This window comes from Somniosus microcephalus, unplaced genomic scaffold, assembly GCF_052327205.1.
Source record: "Somniosus microcephalus isolate GS21.2 unplaced genomic scaffold, FLI_Smic_1.0 unresolved_chr9, whole genome shotgun sequence".
Lineage (NCBI taxonomy): Eukaryota > Metazoa > Chordata > Chondrichthyes > Squaliformes > Somniosidae > Somniosus > Somniosus microcephalus.
The window spans coordinates 3,798,365-3,822,079 of NW_028225187.1; the positions used below are offsets into that span (position 1 = coordinate 3,798,365).

The 23,715-nt window shown below is 49.3% G+C and overlaps 1 pseudogene across 1 annotated transcript in view; it reads right to left on the minus strand.

Moving 5' to 3' along the window:
• Positions 1-2,580, minus strand: part of LOC147084230 (uncharacterized) — a 46,175-nt pseudogene extending 43,595 nt beyond the window's left edge. The window contains exon 1 of the transcript XR_015075828.1: positions 2,463-2,580. The product of XR_015075828.1 is annotated as an uncharacterized LOC147084230 (transcript). The remainder of the gene's footprint in view (positions 1-2,462) is intronic.
• Between the last annotated feature and the right edge of the window lie 21,135 nt (positions 2,581-23,715).

Consider the following 23,715-nt stretch of genomic DNA (forward strand, 5'->3'; position numbering starts at 1 on the left):
GAAGCACTGGGAGTTAAACCCAGCAGCTTCTCCCCCATCTCCACTCCAGCTCAAACTGAAGCAACAAAAAGACCTACACAGGCGGCCAGGGACATACCTTCCGTCAGCCTGCAATAAAGCTCTTCCCCACAGCCGCTGACTAATGGCAGCCGCAACACCCACAATTCACCGCACCCCAGAAACCGCTCTATCCAATGCGCTGATTTCCCTGCTGAGAGTGCGCATGCTCCCCGGGGCCGCGGGCCATTCTGGGAGCCTGGCTCCTGTCCTTTTCCCGAGTCAGACTCAGTGGAACCGGCTGAAGAAACCGGGAAGCGGCGGCTCGGATGGGGGAGGCGCTGCACCCTGGGTTTCCTGGTGCCGGGGCCCTGGCCGCACATCCACCGGGCCGGCCGCTCTGATTCTGATTGAGTTTTTTGATGAGGTAACAGAGAGGGTTGATGAGGGCAATGCGGTTGACATGGTGCACATGGATTTCCAAAAGGCGTTCGACAAGTGCCACATAATAGGCTTGCCAGCAAAGTTGAAGCCCATGGAATAAAAGGGACAGTGGCAGCATGGATACGAAATTGGCAAAGTGACAGAAAATAGAGAGTAGTGGTGAACGGTTTTTTTTCTGACTGGAGGAAGGTATACAGTGGTGTTCCCCAGGGGTCGGTACTAGGACCACTGCTTTACTTGATATATATTAATGATTTAGACTTGTGTGTACAGGGCACAATTTCAAAATTTGTAGATGACACAAAACTTGGAAGTATAGTGAACAGTGAGGAGGATAGTGATAGACTTCAAGAGGACATAGACAGGCTGGTGGAATGGGCGGACACGTGGGAGATGAAATTTAACGCAGAAAAGTGCGAAGTGATACATTTTGGTAGGAAGAACCAAGTGAGGCAATATAAACTAAAGGGTACAATTCTAAAGGGGGTGCATGAACAGAGAGTCCTGGGGGTATGTGTGCACAAATCATTGAAGATGGCAGGGCAGGTTGAGAAAGAGGTTAAAAAAGCTTATGGGAACCTGGGCTTCATGAATAGAGGCATAGAGTCCAAAAGCAAGGAGGTTATGATGAACCTTTATAAAACACTGGTTCGGCCTCAACTGGAGTATTGTGTCCAATTCTGGGCACTGCACTTTAGGAAGGATGTGAAGGCCTTAGAGAGGGTGCAGAAAAGATTTACAAGAATGGTTCCAGCGATGAGGGACTTCAGTTAGGTGGATATACTGGAGAAGCTGGGGTTGTTCTCCTCAGAGCAGAGAAGGTTGAGAGGAGATTTGATACAGGTGTTCAAAATCATGAGGGGTCTGGACAGAGTAGAGAGAGAGAAACTGTTCCCATTGACAGAAGGGTCGAGAACCAGAGGACACAGATTTAAGGTGATTGGCAGAAGAACCAAAGGCGACAGGAGGAAAAACTTTTTTACTCAGCGAGTGGTTAGGATCTGGAATGCACTGCCTGAAAGGGTGGTGGAGGCAGATTCAATCACCGCTTTCAAAAGGGAATTGGATAAGTACCTGAAGTAAAGAAATGTGCAGGGTTACGGGGAAAGGGCGGGGAGTGGGACTCGCTGAAGTGGTCTTGCAGAGAGCTGGCACGGGCTCGACGGGCCGAATGGCCTCCTTCTGTACTGTAACCATTCTATGATTCTATAAAATATTAGAAAGTTTGTTCCACAGAAGCACGAGGATTATCTGCTTTTATTGATGAATTTAAAAAGTCTCTATTAAAACCTGAGCCAGTGTGTTGTGAGACAAAGAGCCTTGTGTCCAATGAGGGGAATAAAGGCCCACAGCCTCCCCGGGCCCCGGGCCCTGAACAAGGGACTGGAGAAACTCGCTGCCCCGCGGATCAGACAATCAGCCGGCGATAGTCCCGCCCCTCGGGCTCCCCGATTGGTTGGAGGACCCGCCGCCGGCTCGCTCCTCCAGCCCCGCCCACTGGGTGCCGCTAGTCCCGCCCCTCGGGCTCCCCGATTGGTTGGAGGACCCGCCGCCGGCTCGCTCCTCCAGCCCCGCCCACTGGGTGCCGCTAGTCCCGCCCCTCGGGATCCCCGATTGGTTGGAGGACCCGCCGCCGGCTCGCTCCTCCAGCCCCGCCCACTGGGTGCCGCTAGTCCCGCCCCTCGGGCTCCCCGATTGGTTGGAGGACCCGCCGCCGGCTGGATCCTCCAGCCCCGCCCACTGTGTGCCGCTAGTCCCGCCCCTCGGGCTCCCCGATTGGTTGGAGGACCCGCCGCCGGCTCGCTCCTCCAGCCCCGCCCCGCTCGCTCCCTATTGGTGGGAAGCTGCCGTCAATCAGGCCGCGGTCCCGGGTGACGTGTCCCCGAGGAGATCACGTGCACCGTCCAAGTGCCGCCGCTCGGTCCGGGGCCTCGCGGACTCTGAGGTTTTTCTATTTCTCTCGATTCTCTCCCGATCCACCCCGCGCCATTCTCCACCCAATCGGAGCGGAGAAAACTCACTTCGCGTCACCGATCGCGACTCTGGAACCGACACCAAGGCCTTTCTCCGGAATGGCCCCGCGCCGACTCCGTCCGACAGGATCCGAGTGCGCAGGCGCAGCTCCGAGTGGGGGAGGGGGGTTGGTCTCCTCTGGGCATGCGCGGTCATTATCCTTGGTGACCGGGAGGGGTCGCTGTGCCGGACTCGGCCCAAACCGCCGCTCCTTGTGCGCATGCGCGAGCTCTCGGCTGTCAATCAACCAGCCGCCAGAAGAGGCCGCTGGTGAGACCAGTGAAGGAAAAAAAACTTGCATTTATATAGCGCCTTTCACCACCACCGGACGTCCCAAAGTACTTTACAGCCAATGAAGTACTTTTGCAGTGTAGTCACTGTTGTAATGTAGGAAATGCGGCAGTCAATTAGCGCACAGCAAGCTCCCACAAACAGCAATGTGATAATGACCAGATAATCTATCATTTTTTATGTTGATTGAGGGATAAACATTGGCTCGGACACTGGGGATAATTCCCCTGCTCTTTCCCACATTACAACGGTGACTACATCATTGTAGTACTTCATTGGCTGTAAAGCACTTTAGGATATCTGGTGGCACTATATAAATGCAAGTCTTTCTTTCCTGAAATAATGCCATGGGATCTTTTACATCCACCTGAGAGAGCAAACAGGGCCTCAATTTAACATCTCATCCGATAGACGGCACCTCCGACAGTGCCGCACTCCCTCAGCGCTGCACTGGAGTGTCAGCCTGGATTTTTGTGCTCAAGTCTCTGGAGTGGGACTATGAACCCACAACTTTCTGACTCTGAGGCGCGAGTGCGACCCACTGAGCCACTGGCTGACACTAAAGAGCAAGCAGTTCTGACGAATGGTCATCAACCTGAAACGTTAACTCTGTTTCTCTCTCCACAGATGCTGCCTGACCTGCTGAGTATTTCCAGCATTTTCTGTTTTTATTAAAGAAACGAGGTAGTGATTGCTGACGGGAAGAATGTTGGGTCGTCCTGCGCATGCGCACCTCCCTGGTGGCTGAGGCGAAACACCGACTCGCCCCTACCTGAGCCGCTCACGCGTACCAGATGTTGTGGCTCCACATGCACGCCCGATGTTCCAACCGCGGGGTTTTGTGTGCTGAGCATGCGTGTTGCGGACCGATCGGGACGGGCGATTGTAGAGCAGGAGGGAGAGCGCGGGGCCATGAGCACATGCGCGGGACTCAGAGTCAACAGAGCACTTTCTGCAGAGCCGGGGCCTTGTGGGTATTGCAGCCGCCATTACTGCTGATCCTTTCAACCAACCTGTGCAGCAGCTGGGGCCTGAAAATCAGCTTCACTGCCCCTAGGTTCGGAAAGGGAAAAATTAAACAATAGTTTGCCTCTGATCCTTTTCTGATCTCAATTTACAGGGTTATAGAAGTGGAGCAGTTACAGGCGGGAAGCTCAGACCAAACATCACGTCAAGATCTGACAGAGTCGCTGGATTCATCAGGACCTGAATATCATCGGCCTTTGCACATGGAAGGAGAGAGCAGGGATCGCAACGCAGACAAACCGCACACGTGTTCAGTGTGTGGACGCGGATTCAGCCGATCACCTGACCTGGTGAGACACGTGCTCCGTCACACCGGGGAGAAACCGGGTAAAGGTGGGGACGGCGGGAATGGATTCAGTTCCCCGTCTGCATTGGAAGTTCAACGGCGCAGTCACACCAGGGACAGTCTGTTCACCTGCTCCGTGTGTGGAAAGGGATTTGTTCGTTCATCCCACCTGCATACACACCAGCGAGTTCACACTGAGGAGAGACCATTTCAGTGTCCTGACTGTGGGAAGAGCCTTAAAAGCGCTCAGTATCTGAAGGGACACCAACTTGTCCACACTGATGAGAGACCATTTCAATGTTCTGACTGTGGGAAGAGCTTTAAAGGCCCCAGGGAACTAAAGCAACACCAACTTGTCCACACTGATGAGAGACCATTTCAATGTTCTGACTGTGGGATGAGCTTTAAAGGCCCCAGGGAACTAAAGCAACACCAACTTGTCCACACTGATGAGAGACCATTTCAATGTTCTGACTGTGGGAAGAGCTTTAAAAGCGCTAAATATCTGAAGGGACACCAGCTTGTTCACACTGATGAGAGACCATTTCAATGTTCTGACTGTGGGAAGAGCTTTAAAAGCCCCGGGGAACTAAAGCAACACCAACTTCTCCACACTGACGAGAGACTCGTTAAATGTTCTGACTGTGGGAAGAGCTTTAAAAGCGCTCGGTATCTGAAGAGACACCAGCTTGTTCACACTGATGAGAGACCATTTCAATGTTCTGACTGTGGGAAGAGCTTTAAAAGCCCCCGGGAGCTGAAGGGACACTGGCTCCTACACACTGGGGAGAGGCTGTTCACCTGCTCTGTGTGTGGGAAGGGATTCACTCATTTATCCAACCTGCTGACACATCAGCGAGTTCACACTGGGGAGAGACCCTTTAAATGTTCTGACTGTGGGAAGAGCTTTAAAAGCTCTGGGGAGCTGAAGGGACACCAGCGAGTTCACACTGGGGAGAGACTCTTGCAATGTTCTGAGTGTGGGAATAGTTTTAAAAGCTCCGGGGCACTCAAGAAACACCAACACCTACACACTGGGGAGAGGCCGTTCACCTGCTCTGTGTGTGGGAAGGGATTCACTCAGTTATGCCACCTGCTGACACATCAGCGAGTTCACACTGACGAGAGGCCCTTTAAATGTTCTGACTGTGGGAAGAGCTTTAAAAGCTCCAGGGAGCTGAAGAGCCACCAGCGAGTTCACACTGGGGAGAGGCCGTTCACCTGCTCTGTGTGTGGGAAGGGATTCACTCAGTCATCCCAGCTGCTGAGACATCAACGAGTTCACACTGACGAGAGGCCCTTTAAATGTTCTGACTGTGGGAAGAGCTTTATAAGCTCCGGGGATCTCTGGTACACCAGCGAGTTCACACTGGCGAGAGGCCCTTTAAATGTCCTGACTGTGGGAAGAGTTTTAAAAGCTCCTGGGAGCTCAAGAGACACCAACACCTACACACTGGGGAGTGGCCGTTCACCTGCTCCGTGTGTGGTAAGGGATTCAATCAGTCATCCTACCTGCTGGTACATCAGCGAGTTCACACTGGGGAGAGACTGTTCACCTGCTCCGTGTGTGGGAAGGGATTCACTCAGTCATCCAACCTGCTGACACACCAGCGACTTCACACTGATCATAGAATCTAACAGCACAGAAGGAGGTGATTCGGCCCATCGTGTCTGTGCCCATCGTGTCTTTGAAAGAGCTGTCCAATTTAGTCCCAAACCCCAGCTTTATCCCCAGAACTCTGCAAACTAGTCCTCTTCAAGGACTCATCCAATTACTGTTTGAAAGTTCCTGTGGAACCTGATTCCAGCATCCTTTCAGATGGTGCGTTCCAGATCTGAACAACCCTCTGTATGAAAACAAATTCTCCTCATTTCACCTATAGTTCTTTTAGTAACTATTTTAAATCTGTGACCTTTGGTTACCGACCCACTTGCCAGAGTGAAAAGTTTCTCCCTACTTGCTCGATCAAATCCCCTCATCATTTTGAATACCTCTATTAGGTCTCCTCTTAACCTTCTCTGCTCGAAGGGGAACAATCCCAGCTTCTCCAGTCTCTCCACATAACTGAAGTCCCTCATCCCTGGTACCATCCTGGTCAACCTCCTCTGCACCCTCTCCAAGGCCTTGACATCCTTCCTGAAGTGTGGTGCCCAGAACTGTACACAAGACTCCAGCTGAGGCCAAAACCCTGCAGCTGTACAAAACCCTGGTTAGACCACACCTGGAGCACTGTGAGCAGTTCTGGGCACCACACCTTAGGAAGGATATATTGGCCTTGGAGGGAGTGCAGCGTAGGTTTACCAGAATGATACCTGGACTTCAAGGGTTAAGTTACGAGGAGGGATTACACAAATTAGGGTTGTATTCCCTGGAATTTAGAAAGTTAAGGGGTGATCTGATCGAAGTTTTCAGGATATTAAGGGGAACAGATAGAGTAGATAGAGATAAACTATTTCTGCTGGTTGGGGATTCTAGGACTGGGGACATAGTCTAAAAATTAGAGCCAGACCTTTCAGGAGTGAAATTAGGAAACACTTCTACACACAAAGGGTGGTAGAGGTTTGGAACTCTCTTCCGCAAACAGCAATTGATGCTCGATCAATTGTTAATTTTCAATCTGAGATTGATAGGTTTTTGTTAACCAAAGGTATTAAGGGATATGGGCCAAAGGCGGGTGTATGGAGTTAGGTTGCAGATCAGCCATGATCTCATAGAATGGCAGAACAGGCTCGAGGGGCTGAATGGCCTCCTCCTGTCCTATGTTCCTAACTAGTGATTTGTAACGGTTTAGTGTAACTTCCATGTTTATGTATTCAATGGCACTATTTACAAAGCCAAGTATCCCATACGCTTTCTGAACCGCCTCACCAACTTGCCGTGGCACTTTCAAAGATTTGTGAATATGGACCCCCAGGTCCCTCTGCTCTTGCACCCCCTCAAAATAGTCCCATTTAGATTATACGGCCTCTCCCTGTTGTTTCTCCCAAAGTGCATCACTTCACACTTATCCTCATTGAATGTCATCTGCCTTGTGTCTGCACATTTCACAGTCTGTCTCTGTCCTTCTGAAGTCTGCTACTACTACACTCACAAAACTTGGCAACATAGTAAATAGTATCATCCGTAAACTTTGAAATTGTTCACCTATACCCAAGTCCAGGTCATTTATATATAACAAGAAAAGCAATGGTCCTAATCCCGACCCCTGGGGGAGCCCACTGCATACTTCCCTCCAGTCAGAAAAACATCCCTCAGCACTGCTCACTGCCTCCTCTCCCTTAGCCAATTATATACCCAAATTACCATCAGCCCTTTAATTCCCTCTGCTTCTATTTTCAGAGTAAGTCTTTCATGTGGTATTTTATCAAATGCCTTTTGAAAGCCCATATATACAACATCTGCTGCACTACCTTCATCAACCCTCTGTTACTTCATCAGAGAACTCAATCAGGTTAATCAGACACGATTTACCTTTAACAAATCCATACTGGCTGCCCCTTATTAATCCACGCTTCTCCAAGTGAGAATTAATTTTGTCCTTGACAATGGTCTCCAGTCGTTCACCCACCACTGTAGGGGTCGCAAAATCCCCTCAGCCCCCGAAGATTGGGAAATATTAATCCACATCGTGGACGAAGACTTGTGTGATTTAAATTGTCTCTGGGTTGGACAATGTTTTAAAACAGACCCAGAACCGCAAAAGGCTGCGTTAAAAAGCTCGTAAGCTAGGACACTGGAATCAAAGAACTTTGTGAAAATCGCACACTTTAAGATTGTACATTTTATTAAAAGATGTACTCTTGAGTTCTGGACTGTTTAAATTGCCCAGGGCATAAAAATGGCTGAACAGACCTCATGGAAACAGAATTTTAAAAGGCAGCAGAAAAGGACAGACAGGCTGTTAGCATATGAAAAGCTCAGCGCTGCCCTGTAGTAAGTTTGAATGGAGCCCGAGCTGTCAGTCACCCTGTGGTATTGGGCGGGTCCGGTAACCTACAAGCTGCTTGTTTACACTGGGGAGTAGCCCATTTGAATCAGCCAATCATTGGACAGCAAGCACAATGGGTTGTTTACACACATCCATTCACTGAAGTTGACTCTACTACGTGATGTCTCCATGTATGAATGGAGGAAGTTAAAAGCCCTTCTCTTGTGTATTCGGACTTTTCGGCACGAAATTGCGCACGGACTTTTTCGGCGCGAAATCAGCAGGGACTCCCAGGGTATAAAGATTAAGCCCAGGAAGTCCTCTGCCCCCTTTTTTGTCTCTTACTCTTTGGACTGCAGGTGAGCAAGGTTTTGACCCACTAGCAAGACAATCTAGTGAGAAGTAAAGGGGTGGTAATTTAAGGGAAATGTTGCTAAGATTGTACGGTTAACATTGTAGCCATTTATCCCTCGTTTTTGCTGTCTGCCTTCCCCTGTTAAGCAATTTTACCGTGATTACTTTGATCGTGTGGTGTAGTTTCTTTAGTTTTAATAAAATTTGACTTTCTTGCATCCAGACCATTTGTCCGTTTTTAATATATCATTAATTATAAGATCCTCCAGTCAGAACTGGAGGGGGGGGTGGGTTTAGCGATTCAAAACCGCTGATTGGAATTGGTCACAGTGCAATGGCAAAGGCTGCCTGACCAGGTAAATTACCGTAAACCAGGTAAAGGATGCCCACCTACACCACTGACATTAGACTGATTGGCCTGTAGTTACCAGGTTTATCCCTCTCCCCTTTTTTTAAACAGGGTGTAACATTTGCAATCCTCCAGTCCTCTGGCACCACTCCCATATATCTGAGGGAGATTGAAAGATTGTGGTCGGAGCTTCTGCTATCTCCACCCTAGCTTCCCTCTGCAATCTAGGATGCATCCACCTGGACTGGGTGACTTGTTAACTTTGAGTGATGACAACCTATTTAGCACCTCCTTTCTATCCATTTTTATCCAATTTCTCTACTCCCCCCTCCTCTACTGCGACATTAACTTCATCCTCTTCTTTTGTGAAGACAGATGCTAAGTACTCATTCAGTACCTCAGCCACGCCCTCTGCCTCCGTATGAGGAGCTCCTATTTGGTCCCTAATCGGCCCCACCATTCCTTTAACTATCCTTTTATTTTCATATGTTTATAAAAGATTTTTGGGTTCCCTTTTACATTACCCACTAATCTTTTCTTGTATTCTCTCCCTTGTGCCAGCTGGGGCTCAGTGGGCAGCACTCTCTAGGTGGGAGGGGCTAGGAGTGAGCCAGGTGTGGCTGGTTGCCTAATTGCAGCTGGGTGTTGGAGGGAGTTTTGGAAAAAGTTGGTGGAGGGTTTTGGGGTGTGGTTTGCAGGTTTTGGGGCCTTTTTGGCCCACAAAGAACAGCCAGATGGCTGCTGAGGGGTCCGGAGTGCCGGGCCCCTCAGAGGACAATGTTCCCGAGAGGAATTTGATGCGGGGAGAAACTGTGGTGGGTAGGGGAACAAAAAGGCCCAAAGATTTGGGCCGGGACCTCAGGAGGTTTGGTAAAGAAAATACCGTCGTAGTACAATGTGAAGACAGGAAGATTCGAGCCTGGGATATAATCCAGGCAGTTCAGGAGGACTGTGGGGAGGGAAGCTGTTTTGCATGCCGTCCGAAACCAAGTGTGGGGTTTGAGGTGACGGTGAGTGGCCGTGAGGAGGTCGAGAGACTGCTGCTCAGTCTGAAAGTTGGGGAGAAACTTTTGGAGGTTACCCTGCTGTATTCTGAGGAGGTGGTGGTTTCATTTTTGAACTTGCCTGTGTACATCGAGGACGAAGTGCTGAGCAAGAAATTGGAGTCGTGGAATATTAAAATCTGTTCCGAAATCAAAAGGAGGTACTATCCGGGAACAAGGGTGGCAGACGGAACCCGGTATGTCAAGTGCGATTCCCGGAGGGGGTAAGGTCTTTGCCTTATAGTATGAAGTTTGAGACTCTGGAGGGAGTACAATACTTTTGGGTGCTGCACGACAATCAAGTAAAAGTATGTTACTATTGTTTGGGACATGACCATCTCGTGAGACATTGCCCTGATTTGTATTGCTACAATTGTGGTGAGTCGGGACATATCGCGCGGAGCTGCAAGGCAGCGAGCTGTGGGGTGTGTCGTAAAGGCCCCGCCCGCTGTGAGTGTGTGGCGGAAGGGAGTGAAATGAGCGATGAGATGGGAGAAGGAGCAGGGGAGGAGCGTGGAACGGCCGGAGGTGCGGTGCAGTCGGAGGACACAGCCGGTAAAATGAAGGAAAAAGGAGCACAGGAAGAGGGAGAGGTTGGCGGAGATCGAGATGGAGTTGGCGGAAACTATGGCGAGTGCTATGGAGGGGAATAAAGACAGCAGCGGGCAGCGAGGGTCGAGTGCAGACTCGAGCCTTAGTGCAGTTCGGCTCCCCCTGGGGAGTCTGGTGTCTGCGGGGGGAGAGGAGGCAGGAGCGGGGTGTGTGGTGGAAGTGAGAGCTCCGGGGAAAGGAGCGGAGTTGGATATTTTGGTGAGCGGTAGGGGTCAGGGCAGGGAGAGAGTGCAGGAGGCAGAGGCCTTAAAGGGACAGCAGAATGGGATCGGCGAGATGGAGACGTTAGAAGAGAGCAATCTAGGTGAGCCATTGTCCCATGGAGTGAGGGAACAAGGTGCAAGGGTCAGAGGTGGAGACGTGGTCGAAGGGGGCGGCACAGTGGGAGAAACTGCGATAGCAGGAAGACTCTCTATGGGAGATGAAGTATCTGACGGGGAGCAGGATTATGTATCTGACGAGGAGCAGGCACAAGGGGTTGCAGAAGTGCTTGAGTGTGAGGAATTAGAGGGGGACAGAGACATGGAAGTCAGGGATGGGGTGGCATCATGTGGAAAGGGAAAGGTTAGTGAGGGGCAGAAGGAGGGAGAAAGGGCAGCTCCTGGGCCCAAAGTTAAGACAAGGAAGAGGCTGAAACAGCAGGGAGGGGTCAAACAGGAGGGGAAAAAGAGCCGGAGGCTGCAGGAAAAAGCAACAGCTGCCCGAAAAGTTGAGAAGGAGCATGAGAGGAGGGAAGAGCCGGAGATTAAATGATGGGGAGATTATTGGGCATACTTCCCTTCTTTGGAGCCATGATTACATTGGTCTCGATCAATGTGAACGGACTGAGGGGTGAGAAGAAATTGCAGCAGTTGTTGCAGGGTTTTAAAGGCACGGACTTGTTGTGTCTGCAAGAAACCTTTTGGGATGAGGATATTCTGGAAAGAGTTCAGAAGGTTTGGAAGGGAGAGGTGTTTGCAAGTTGTGCAAACAATAACCGTAGAGGGGTGGCTGTTTTGGTGAGTCCGTCCATAGAAGAGAACATTGCCTTGGTGGACAAGGACACTGAGGGGAGATTTTTACGGCTAAGGGTAAAATTGGAAGGTTTTAACTGTGATCTTTTTAATATCTATGCACCGAACGACCATGGGAAGCGTCGCGAGTTTTTTCGGGGGTTATTCACTAAAGTGGCAGAGGTGGAAAATCCTTGTATTGTGGGGGATTTTAATGTATTTTTATCTTGGATGGACATTTCAGCCCAGATGACCTTTAAAGAGGATAACTCCAGAGGGATGATTATAAAAATGATGGCAAATTTAAATTTGAGAGACTTATGGAGGGACCGGAACCCCATAAAAAGGGAATTCTCCAGAGCAGGTTGGGTGGGTGATGTTTTAAAACAGAGCCGAATAGATTTTGTGTTAATGTGGGAAGGGCTAAGTTCGGAGGTGATGGAGATTTACAATAAAAAAGTATTTTTTAGTGATCACTCGGCTTTGGTTCTTAGAATTAGGAACAGCAGAGTTAAGATCGGTTCAGGGGTGTGGATTTTAAACAATCAATACCTGAAGGAAAGTGCTTATAAAGAAGGGATTTTAAATATAATAAGGAATGCTCAGAGGGAACTTTTGTTCTTGAAAGAAAGAAGAGTTTGGTGGGACAATTTTAAATACGAGGTTAAAAAAATTTCGGTGCATTATGGGAAAAAGAGGGCGGCAGCTAACCGATATCGAGAAGAGAATTTAAACAGAAGGTTTATGGATGTCTGTAAAGCAGCGGATGGAGGGGATAAGGGAGCTGAGACTAAGTTACGGGTGCTAAAGGAAGAATGGGAATTACTGCAAGCGGAAAAATGCAAGGGGGCCATTCTCCGTGCAAAGGCTAGAGATGCATTGGAGGGCGAAAGATGCACTGGATATTTTCTAGAGCAAGAGAAGCTGTGACAGAGATTATCGTTAATTGAGGAATTGAAGGTGGGGGAGAGGATTATTCATGAAAGTGAGGAGATTTTGGAGGCAGCTAGCAGCTTTTATCAAGAGCTATATACAAAAGAAGACATTTCCAATTTGGAGATGGAGAGGGTTACTGCTTTTATTGAAAAGGGTTTGAAGGAGGATGAGAGAGGCATGTGTGATAAAGAAGTAGGATAAGCAGAAATAAAAGTAGCAATAAGTGGAATGAAGGGGGGGAAAAGCCCAGGGTCCGATGGACTAAGTGCAGAATTTTATAAGGAATTTTTCGAGATTTTAAGTCCATTGCTCTTAGGAGTTTTTAAGGAAATTGAAATTGAGGGAGTCCTGGCCCCATCTATGAGGAGAGGTATCATAAGCTTAGCTTATAAAAATAAAGGGGATAGATGGGATCTGACGAATTGGAGGCCCATCACACTATTAAATGTGGATTATAAGATCTTGGCGAGGGTTATGGCAAACCGTTTGAAGGAGGTGTTACCGGAGATAGTTTGGCCCTCTCAGTCCTGTGGAGTCATAGGCCGGGACATTGCGGATTCTGTGGTCTCAATCCGAGATACGATAGAACTCATGGAAGAGAGTGGGAGGGAGGCTTATGTATTAAAGATAGATCAAGAGAAAGCCTTTGATAGGGTCTCTCATGAGTTTTTATTGAAGGTTTTGGAAGCATTTGGTTTCAAGGAAAATTTCATTCAGTGGATAAGGATTTTTTATTCAAACATATTTAGCTGTGTTAAATGTAATGGTTTTTTATCCAAGTATTTTCCAATACAGAGATCGGTGAGGCAGGGTTGTCCCCTGTCCCCACTGCTGTACACATTGGTAGCAGAACCATTAGGTTACATGATGCGAAAGAAACAAGGCGTAGTTGGGATTGTGGTACCCAGTTCCGGGCTGGTTTCGGTGATACACCAATATGCAGATGACACAACCTTAACATTGAGAAATGGGGAGTCAGTGAGAAAAGCTATGGAGGTAGTGGAGGAATATTGTAGAGCTTCAGGTGCCAGAGTGAATTATAGTAAGTCCCAATGCCTGGTTGCAGGGAGGGGAAGGGGGGAATGGTTGGGGGAATGTCCCTTTAAGGTGGTGGAGGTTTTGGAAGTTCTGGGGGTGCATATGGGGTGCAAGAAAGACAGGGATGAAGTGGATCGATTAAATTGGGAACCGAAGGTTATGAAAATTAAAAAGATTTTGGGAAGATGGGAAAGAAGGTGGTTGAAAGTGCAAGGAAGAGCGACAGTGGTGTCTGCTCTCCTGCTATCTAAATGATGGTACTTATTGATGGTGGAGGATATTCCTGAGTGGGCAGAAAAGTCCATCCGAGAGGCTTGTGTGAGGTTTCTATGGGAAGGGAAACCAGCCTTGGTGGCCTACAATACCATCATTGGACGGAGAAATCAGGGAGGACTCAACTTCCCAGGTATTGATTTGAAGAAAAAATCCTTTAGAATTAAATGGGTGAAGAGATTTCTTCAGAAGTCAAATTCAAGTTTTTGGAAGAGTTGTTTTGAGCATTTTTTAAAACAAAGCGGGATAGGAGGGCAGGGGATATTGTATATGGAATACAATAATATGTTTTTGAAATCGATTAAGCTCCTCCCTAGATTTTATAAGGGGGTGGTAGAGACTTGGGCTCAATTTTTAAAAAGTGTGCAGTTTATGCCTAAGGGGGCTGAGGAATTTTTAGAACAGCCCTTATTTTTGAACAGGTGGGTCAACATCGAAGGGGAGGTTTTATTTAATCAAGCTTTTATAAAAGCTGGGATTATATCAGTGAAAGATGTATTATACGAGGTGATTCCAGGTTGGTTGCCGGAAGCGATAATGAGGGACATGGTGTGGGAGGAGGATCAGGAGGTAGAAGGAAAAGCAATAGAAATCATGTATGAGAAGATTGTGAGGGCAATGCCACAGGATTGGATGGAAGAAATAAATGTGGAAATCTCCAAAGGAAGTAAAATGCGTCCTGCTTTTCCAAGCTTCGTACTGGAGAAAGGGGGAGAGTTAGTCCAATTTGACAACTGTAATACTCGAGATTTCTATGAGGTATTTAGAGAATGGAGATTCAAGACACCTGCTGGTCAGGAGTTTTGGCAGAGTATATACCCACTGCTGGACTTTAACAGGATTTGGAAAGGAGTGTGGGCGAATTTTAAATGCCCAGGATGGATTGAGCTGGATTTGAAATTGGCTCACAACCGGATTTTTACCATGACGGTCTTGTGCAAGATTGGACGAGTGGAGGCGGCAACTTGCCCAATGTGTGGGACACAGGATGAGACTCTGTCCCATTTACTGGTGTTATGTCCGCAGTTAAATGACTTTAAGTACTATGTTCGACAGTTGTGTGAAGCTTTTTTGCTGGGTGGGGACTGAACAGCGAGAATGGGAATCCCGTGGGACTCAATTTTGAGATGGGGATTGCTGGAGGGTCTGCCAGAGTCTAGCGGAGCGGCAATTAATTTAATGTTCAGTTTGGCTAGATTCGTGATTGTGCAAAGGAGGAATGCTCTGTTTTTTAAGGGGCGGAGAATCAATCTAAAAGAGTATGTTAAATATAAGCTAAAAGACCATTATAAGGCTTTGTGGATGTTTTATTCAGAAAGGAATTTAAGGACAGTATTTTGCTACCAATTTTTAAAGCACAATCGATTAATATATGTTGCAGGTGACAAATTAAACTTCAGGTTTTGATGTTAAAATGTGGTGGCGGAATGGCTGTGTCGGGTGGTGGAATTGATTTGTATCATACGATGTAATGATCACGATGTTGTAAATGTTCTTAATGTTCAATAAAGTATAATATAAAAAAAAAAGTGGGTAGCACACTTGCTCTCTGAGTCAGAAGGTTGTGGGTTCTAGTCCCACTCCAGGGACTTGAGCAGATAAAGCTAGGCTGACACTCCAGTGCAGTGCTGAGGGAGTGCTGCACTGTTTCTGATGAGACTTTAAACTGAGGCCCTGTCTGCTCTCTCAGGTGGATGTAAAAGATCCCATGGCACTCTTTTGAAGAAGAGTAGGGGAGTTATCCCCGGTGTCCTGGCCAATATTTATCCCTCAACCAACATAACAAAAACAGATTACCTGGTTATTATCACAATGCTGTTTGTGGGAGCTTGCTGAGCACAAATTGGCTGCTGTGTTTCCCACATTACAACAATAACTCCACTTCAAAAGTACTTCATTGGCTGTAAAGAGCTTTGAGATGTCCGGTGGTTGTGAAAGGCGCTATATCAATGCAAGTCTTTCTTTCATATATCCTTTTTCAATTTCCCCCCACTCTCTGTATTCTCCTGGTTTTTGACTGTATTCTGTACCTGACATTTGTTGTAAACCTCCTTTTTCTGTTTTATTCTAACGTCTACATCCTTTGTCATCCAGGGAGCTTGAGCTTTGGACGCCCCATCTTTCCTCCTTATGGGAATGTGCTTGGTTTGTACCTGGTGTCAAATTTTGTTTTATAACGCTCCCGTGAAGCATGTTGGGACATTTTACTACATTAAATATGTTCTATAAAAACAAATCGTTGTTATTGTCTGAAACTAACAAATTCCACAGAGGAAAAATAACAGTATTTTTACTCCCAAATATTAAATATTTTGTTCCACGAGATATATCTGCTTTTATTGATGAATTTAAAAAGTCTCTATTAAAACCTGAGCCAGTGTGTTGTGAGACAAAGGGCCTTGTGTCCAATGCGGGGAATAAAGGCCCACAGCCTCCCCGGGCCCCGGGCCCTGAACAAGGGACTGGAGAAACTCGCTGCCCCGCGGATCAGACAATCAGCCGGCGCTAGTCCCGCCCCTCGGGCTCCCCGATTGGTTGGAGGACCCGCTGCCGGCTCCCTATTGGTCGGAAGCTCCCGGCAATCACCCGGGCAGTGTGAGCTGAGCATGCGCGGACCTTGGCAGCAGCCACTGACACATCAGGTGAGAGAGCTCAGGCAGCGGGTTAATGAACCCCAGGGGAGGCTGCGAGATTCTCAGCAGCTCAGCTCTGCTCGGTGCTGCGTGAATGGGCTGCTCCACACCCCGGCTGCTCACCGAGTATGTCAGTGCGGAGGGCCCAGGGTGGAAGGCCCAGAGGAGAGTGTCCTAGGCGGGAGGCCCAGCACGGAGGACCCCAGGTGGGGGGCCCAGTATGGAGGACCCTAGGCGGGGGGGGGGCCCAGCACGGAGGACCCTAGGCGGGGGGCCCAGCTTGGAGGACCCCAGGCGGGGGGCCCAGCACGGAGGACCCCAGGCGGGAGGCCCAGCACGGAGGGCCCTAGGCGGGAGGCCCAGCACGGAGGACCCCAGGCGGGGGGCCCAAGGCGGAGGACCCCAGACGGGGGGCCCAGGGCGGAGGACCCCAGGTGGGGGGCCCAGCGTGGAGGACCCCAGGCGGGGGGCCCAGCATGGAGGATGCCAGGCGGGGGGCCCAGGGCGGAGGACCCCAGGCGGGGGGCCCAGGGCGGAGGACCCCAGGCGGGGGGCCCAGGGCGGAGGACCCCAGGCGGGGGGCCCAGGGCGGAGGACCCCAGGCGGGGGGCCCAGGGCGGAGGACCCCAGGCGAGAGGCCCAGGGCGGAGGACCTCAGCCGGGGGGCCCAGGGCGGAGGACCCCAGGCGGGGGGCCCAGGGCGGAGGACCCCAGGCGGGGGGCCCAGGGCGGAGCGGCTGGTCGACAGAAGCGGAGTGGGGAGATGCTGTGGGTGAGCATGCTGCACGGTTTCTAAAGTTGAAGAACGGTCTCCGGCCCGAATGAGTTCCAACGGCCCCGCCTGTGCTTCGTCTGGTGGCAGCTGTGAAGCTTTGTTTCGGTGATGGGATCGGGTTTGTGCGCTGCCATTTTGGTGGAGGAAAGACAGACTGTTCCTATCTATAGTCTGGTGCTTGAACAGCCATAAGATGGGAAAAGAGAACGGGATAAAAGTGAAAAAGGAAAATAAAAGACAAAACAAGGTATATCGGCAAGGAATAACCAATGTCTTGATGGCTGGGTCCTGTGAGTGATAACAGCAAGAAGAAGGAAATTTGAGTACTCGTTTTCCTCTTTTACGGGATTTGAGAAAGTGGTCGGCTTCTTTTCTGTGGAAAGGTTGAAGACTGTGGATAAGGATTATGACATTATATGGTTGGATAACATCAAGTGAAGGCGAGGAGTTATTAGAGTGCCAATGGGACTGGTGTTGAACTGGTATTACTTGTTTTTTGAAGAAGTTTCGGGTTCTGGTTAAAAGTAGTTTACTTGAAGTCTTAAGTGATTTTTTGATATGGTTGTAGGACTTTGTATATTGTGGTGTTATTTAGTGTTAAAGCCTTCATTAATCGAATGAATGAACGCTCTAGTGAACGCACGCATGCGGATACAAATATATGCATGCACACACGCATACACAATGGAACTTACGTTCGACTGAATGAAGGGCCCGCTCCCCAGGACGGGGGTCACTCGGTGAGCGTGAGGCCTGCCGGACGGATGAACGAACACACGCATGCACACAGGTAGACAAATGATATGCATGCATACACAATGGAACTTACGTTCGACCGAATGAAGGGCCCGCTCCCCAGGATGAAGGCCCGCTTGGTGAGCGTGAAGCCTGCCGGACGGATGAACGAACGCACGCATGCACGCAGATAGAAATGGCACACATGTACACAGTCATGCACAATGGAACTTACGCTTGAGCGAACGAACGGACGAATGGAGGAATGAATGATTGAACGATGCCAGTTGGACTGGTGTGTACGGATTCTTGGTTTATTAAATAGTTGCAGTTTGTACTGTAAATATTATTGATTTACCTGTAAAATTTATTGTTGTATTTATATTGTTGACCATAATTGGTCAATGAATGTAATGGATTTACTATGTAACTGATGAGTTGTATAAGTACTGTTGTACTTGAATGTTAACATTTTAAAAAGGACAACAGCTTATACCAAGCAAAAATGAAGAGTTACTAGATTGCCAGTAGGACTGGGATGTATTGTTTTTTACTACGGGTACCTGTATTGTTGACATTGGTTTTGTCTGGAAAAATGTATTATTGTATTTGTACTGTTAATCTTAAAGCTGTTTTTTAAGGCTTATTGTGGTTAATGAATATAATGGATTTATCATGTAATTGATGAGTTGTAACAAGTACTACCAGATTTAAATAAAAGAGAAAAAATGAACCTCGGGATCCCTGATAGCCAGCCAGAAATCTTGTGCTGCTGCTGTGCCAGAAGAGAGGAGAGGAGAGGAGAGGACAGGACAGGTGAGGTCTCTCTCTCTGTGTCCAGGAGGAGAGACCATATCTGTTGCTGCTGCAGCTACTATTGGGGTGCCAGAGGAGAGGAGAGGAGAGACCAGACCAGAGCTAACAACAAAGGGAAGCCATTCCATCACTGTTTCCCCAACTGGTCTCCATTACAGGAGAGGGAGAGAGGTGAGAAAAACAAACATCCTACATCTGTTCAGAAGGAGGGAGAGCCGTTGGAAAACTTCTACAGGTGGGTGTTTCATGGTGCACTCTCATAAAGACTCTGTATTTAAGTGGGGGGGAGGAAAGAAGAAGGAGAAGAAAACATCTAGGGGTGTGTGTGAGTGTGTGTGTCTCTTGTAAAAACTAGGCCACACACCACTAGCAAACACCCCTCCCTATTGCTTGACCTGGGACAGCTGGAGCTGCCCAGGCGAAGTCACCATTTACTTATCACATCGTTCAGACCTGGTGGTGGACTGAGCCTGGGCTTCTCCAGCTTTATTTTCCCAGGTGAAGACATCTTCTCCCCCCACAAGAAGACCATCAATAGAGACTTATTTTTCAGAGAGTGCACCCCTGTGAGCACCCACCCACCATCTTGAGTGGAGACCCAGCCCCTGCGGCCTCCCTCCTTCCCACCCCCCTTTCTCTCTCTCTTTGCCTCTCTTTGTCTCTCTCTAAAGAGGCACCTCATATCCATCAATTGTCCATTGAGCACAAGATTCCTGGCTGGCTATCAGGGATCCCGGGGTTCATTTTTTCTCTTTTATTTAAATCTGGTAGTACTTGTTACAACTCATCAATTACATGATAAATCCACCGATTTGAAGGCCTACAAGGCAGTGAGTGTGTCTGGTGATGCCAATTGACCTGCCCCTTTAAGAGCTGGCCGGCGCCAGTGTGTCTCAGGGAAAGTGATTATTGACAGCACCTGCGCTGCGCCCCGCCACGGCGAAATTGGGTTGTGCCGCCGGGTTAGCGCCTTAGGAGTCTCGTGCAGCACCTGATTTAGCACCACAATCACCGTCAGGGGTGCTGCAACCCAATATCGCGCTAGGTGGCACTAAACTTTGCGCTTCGCCAGGACTAGTGCCCCAAATGGGGCGATACTGAATTTCTAGCCCAGAGTCTTTATGAGAGTGCACCATGAAACACCCACCTGTAGAAGTTTTCCAACAGCTCTCCCTCCTTCTGAACAGATGTAGGATGTTCGTTTTTCTCACCTCTCTCCCTCTCCTGTAATGGAGACCAGTTGGGGAAACAGTGATGGAATGGCTTCCCTTTGTTGTTAGCTCTGGTCTGGTCTCCTGGTCTCTCCTCTCCTCTGGCACCCCAATAGTAGCTGCAGCAGCAACAGATGTGGTCTCTCCTCCTGGACACAGAGAGAGAGACCTCACCTGTCCTCTCCTCTCCTCTCCTCTCTTCTGGCACAGCAGCAGCACAAGATTCCTGGCTGGCTATCAGGAATCCCAGGGTTCATTTTTTCTCTTTTATTTAAATCTGGTAATACTTGTTACAACTCATCAATTACATGATAAATCCATTACATTCATTAACCACAATAAGGCTAAGCCTTAAAAAACAGCTTTAAGATTAACAGTACAAATACAATAATACATTTTTCCAGACAAAACCAATGTCAACAATACAGGTACCCGTAGTAAAAAACAATACATCCCAGTCCTACTGGCAATCTAGTAACTCATCATTTTTGCTTGGTATAACCTGTTGTCCTTTTTAAAATGTTAACATTCAAGTACAACAGTACTTATACAACTCATCAGTTACATAGTAAATCCATTACATTCATTGACCAATTATGGTCAACAATATAAATACAACAATAAATTTTACAGGTAAATCAATAATATTTACAGTACAAACTGCAACTATTTAATAAACCAAGAATCCGTACACACCAGTCCAACTGGCATCGTTCAATCATTCATTCCTCCATTCGTCCGTTCGTTCCCTCAAGCGTAAGTTCCATTGTGCATGACTGCATACATGTGTGTCATTTCTATCTGCGTGCATGCGTGCGTTCGTTCATCCATCCGGCAGGCCTCACGCTCACCAAGCGGGCCTTCATCCTGGGGAGCAGGCCCTTCATTCAGTCGAACGTAAGTTCCATTGTGTAGTGTGCGTATCATTTGTCTACCTGTGTGCATGCGTTCGTTCGTTCATCCATCCGGCAGGCCTCACACTCACCGAGTGACCCCCGTCCTCGGGAGCGGGCCCTTCATTCAGTCGAACGTAAGTTCCACTGTGTATGCGTGTGTGCGTCCATATATTTGTATCCGCATGCGTGCGTTCACTAGCGCGTTCATTCATTCGATTAAGGAAGGATTTAACACTAAATAACACCACAATATTCAAAGTCCCAAAACCATATCAAAAAATCACTTAAGACTTCAAGTAAACTACTTTTAACCAGAACCCGAAACTTCTTCAAAAAACAAGTAATACCAGTTCAACGCCAGTCCTATTGGCACTCTAATAACTCCTCATCTTCACTTGATGTTATCCAACCATATAATGTCATAATCCTTATCCACAGTCTTCAACCTTTCCACAGAAAAGAAGCCGACCACTTTCTCAAATCCCGTAAAAGAGGAAAACGAGTACTCAAATTTCCTTCTTCTTGCTGTTATCACTCACAGGACCCAGCCATCAAGACATTGGTTATTCCTTGCTGATATACCTTGTTTTGTCTTTTATTTTCCTTTTTTCCTTTTTCACTTGTATCCCGTTCTCTTTTCCCATCTTATGACTGTTCAAGCACCAGACTATAGATAGGAACAGTCTGTCTTTCCTCCACCAAAATGGCAGCGCACAAACCCGATCCCATCACCGAAACAAAGCCTCACAGCTGCCACCAGACGAAGCACAGGCGGGGCCGTTGGAACTCATTCGGGCCGGAGACCGTTCTTCAACTTTAGAAACCATGCAGCATGCTCACCCACAGCATCTCCCGACTCCGCTTCTGTCGACCAGCTGCTCCACCCTGGGCCCCCGCCTGGGGTCCTCCGCCCTGGGCCCCCCGCCTGGGGTCCTCCGCCCTGGGCCCCCTGCCTGGGGTCCTCCGTGCTGGGCCCCCCGCCTGGGGTCCTCCGCCCTGGGCCCCCCGCCTGGGGTCCTCCGCCCTGGGCCCACCGCCTTGGGTCCTCTGTGCTGGGCCTCCCACCTGGGGTCCTCCGCCCTGGGCCTCCAGCCTGGGGTCCTCCGCCCTTGGCCCCCCACCTGGGGTCCTCCACCCTGGGCCCCCCGCCTGGGGCCCTCCGTGCTGGGCCACCCGCCTTGGGCCCTCCGTGGTGGGCCTCCCGCCTGGGGCCCTCCGTGCTAGGCCTTCCGCCTGGGGTCCTCCGTGCTGGGCCTCCCGCCTAGGACACTCTCCAGTGGGCCCTCCGCACTGGGCCCCCACCTGGGGTCCTCCGCGTCGGGCCCCCCGCCTGGGGTCCTCTGTGCTGGGCCCCCCGCCTGGGGTCCTCCATGCTGGGCCTCCCACCTGGTGTCCTCCGTGCTGGGCCTCCCGCCTAGGGTCCTCCTTGCTGGGCCCCCCGCCTGGGGTCCTCCGTGCTGGGCCCCCCGCCTAGGACACTCTCCTCAGGGCCTTCCACCCTGGGCCTTCTGCACTGGGCTCTCCGCACTGACATTCCCCGTGAGCAGCCGGGGTGTGGAGCAGCCCGTTCACACAGCACCGAGCAGAGCTGAGCTGCTGAGAATCTCACAGCCTCCCCTGGGGTTCATTAACCCGCTCCCTGAGCTCTCTCACCTGATGTGTCAGTGGCAGCTGCCAAGGTCCGCGCATGCTCAGCTCACACTGCCCGGGTGATTGACGGGAGCTTCCGACCAATAGGGAGCGAGTGGGGCGGGGCTGGAGGAGCGAGCCGGCGGCGGGTCCTCCAACCAATCGGAGAGCCCGAGGGGTGGGACTAGCGGCACCCAGTGGGCGGGTCTGGAGGAGCGAGCCGGCGGCGGGTCCTCCAACCAATCGGAGAGCCCGAGGGGCGGGGCTAGCGGCACCCAGTGGGCGGGGCTGGAGGAGCGAGCCGGCGGCAGGTCCTCCAACCAATCGGGGAGCCCGAGGGGCGGGACTAGCGCCGGCTGATTGTCTGATCCGCGGGGCAGCGAGTTTCTCCAGTCCCTTGTTCAGGGCCCGGGGCCCGGGGAGGCTGTGGGCCTTTATTCCCCACATTGGACACAAGGCTCTTTGTCTCACAACACACTGGCTCAGGTTTTAATAGAGACTTTTTAAATTCATCAATAAAAGCAGACAAATCTCATGGAACAAAATATTTAATATTTGGGAGTAAAAATACTGTTATTTTTCCTCTGTGGAATTTGTTAGTTTCCGACAATAACAACGATTTGTATTTATAGAACGTATTTAATGTAGTAAAATGTCCCAACGTGCTTCACGGGAGCGTTATAAAACAAAATTTGACACCAGGTACACACCAAGCACATTCCCATAAGAAGGAAAGATGGGGCGTCCAAAGCTCGAGCTCCCTGGATGACAAAGGATGTAGACATTAGAATAAAACAGAAAAAGGAGGTTTACAACAAATGTCAGGTACAGAATACAGTCAAAAACCAGGAGAATACAGAGAGTGGGGGGAAATTGAAAAAGGATATATGAAAGAAAGACTTGCATTGATATAGCGCCTTTCACGACCACCAGACATCTCAAAGCTCTTTACAGCCAATGAAGTACTTTTGAAGTGGAGTCATTGTTGTAATGTGGGAAACACGGCAGCCAATTTGTGCTCAGCAAGCTCCCACAAACAGCATTGTGATAATAACCAGGTAACCTGTTTTTGTTATGTTGGTTGAGGGATAAATATTGGCCAGGACACCGGGGATAACTCCCCTACTCTTCTTCAAAAGGGTGCCATGGGATCTTTTACATCCACCTGAGAGAGCAGACGGGGCCTCAGTTTAAAGTCTCATCAGAAACAGTGCAGCACTCCCTCAGCACTGCACTGGAGTGTCAGCGTAGCTTTATGTGCTCAAGTCCCTGGAGTGGGACTAGAACCCACAACCTTCTGACCCAGAGAGCAAGTGTGCTAGCCACTGAGCCACAGCTGACACAAGGGATAATACAAGAAAAGATTAGTGGGTAATGTAAAAGGGAACCCAAAAATCTTTTATAAACATTTGAAAAGTAAAAGGATAGTTAAAGGAA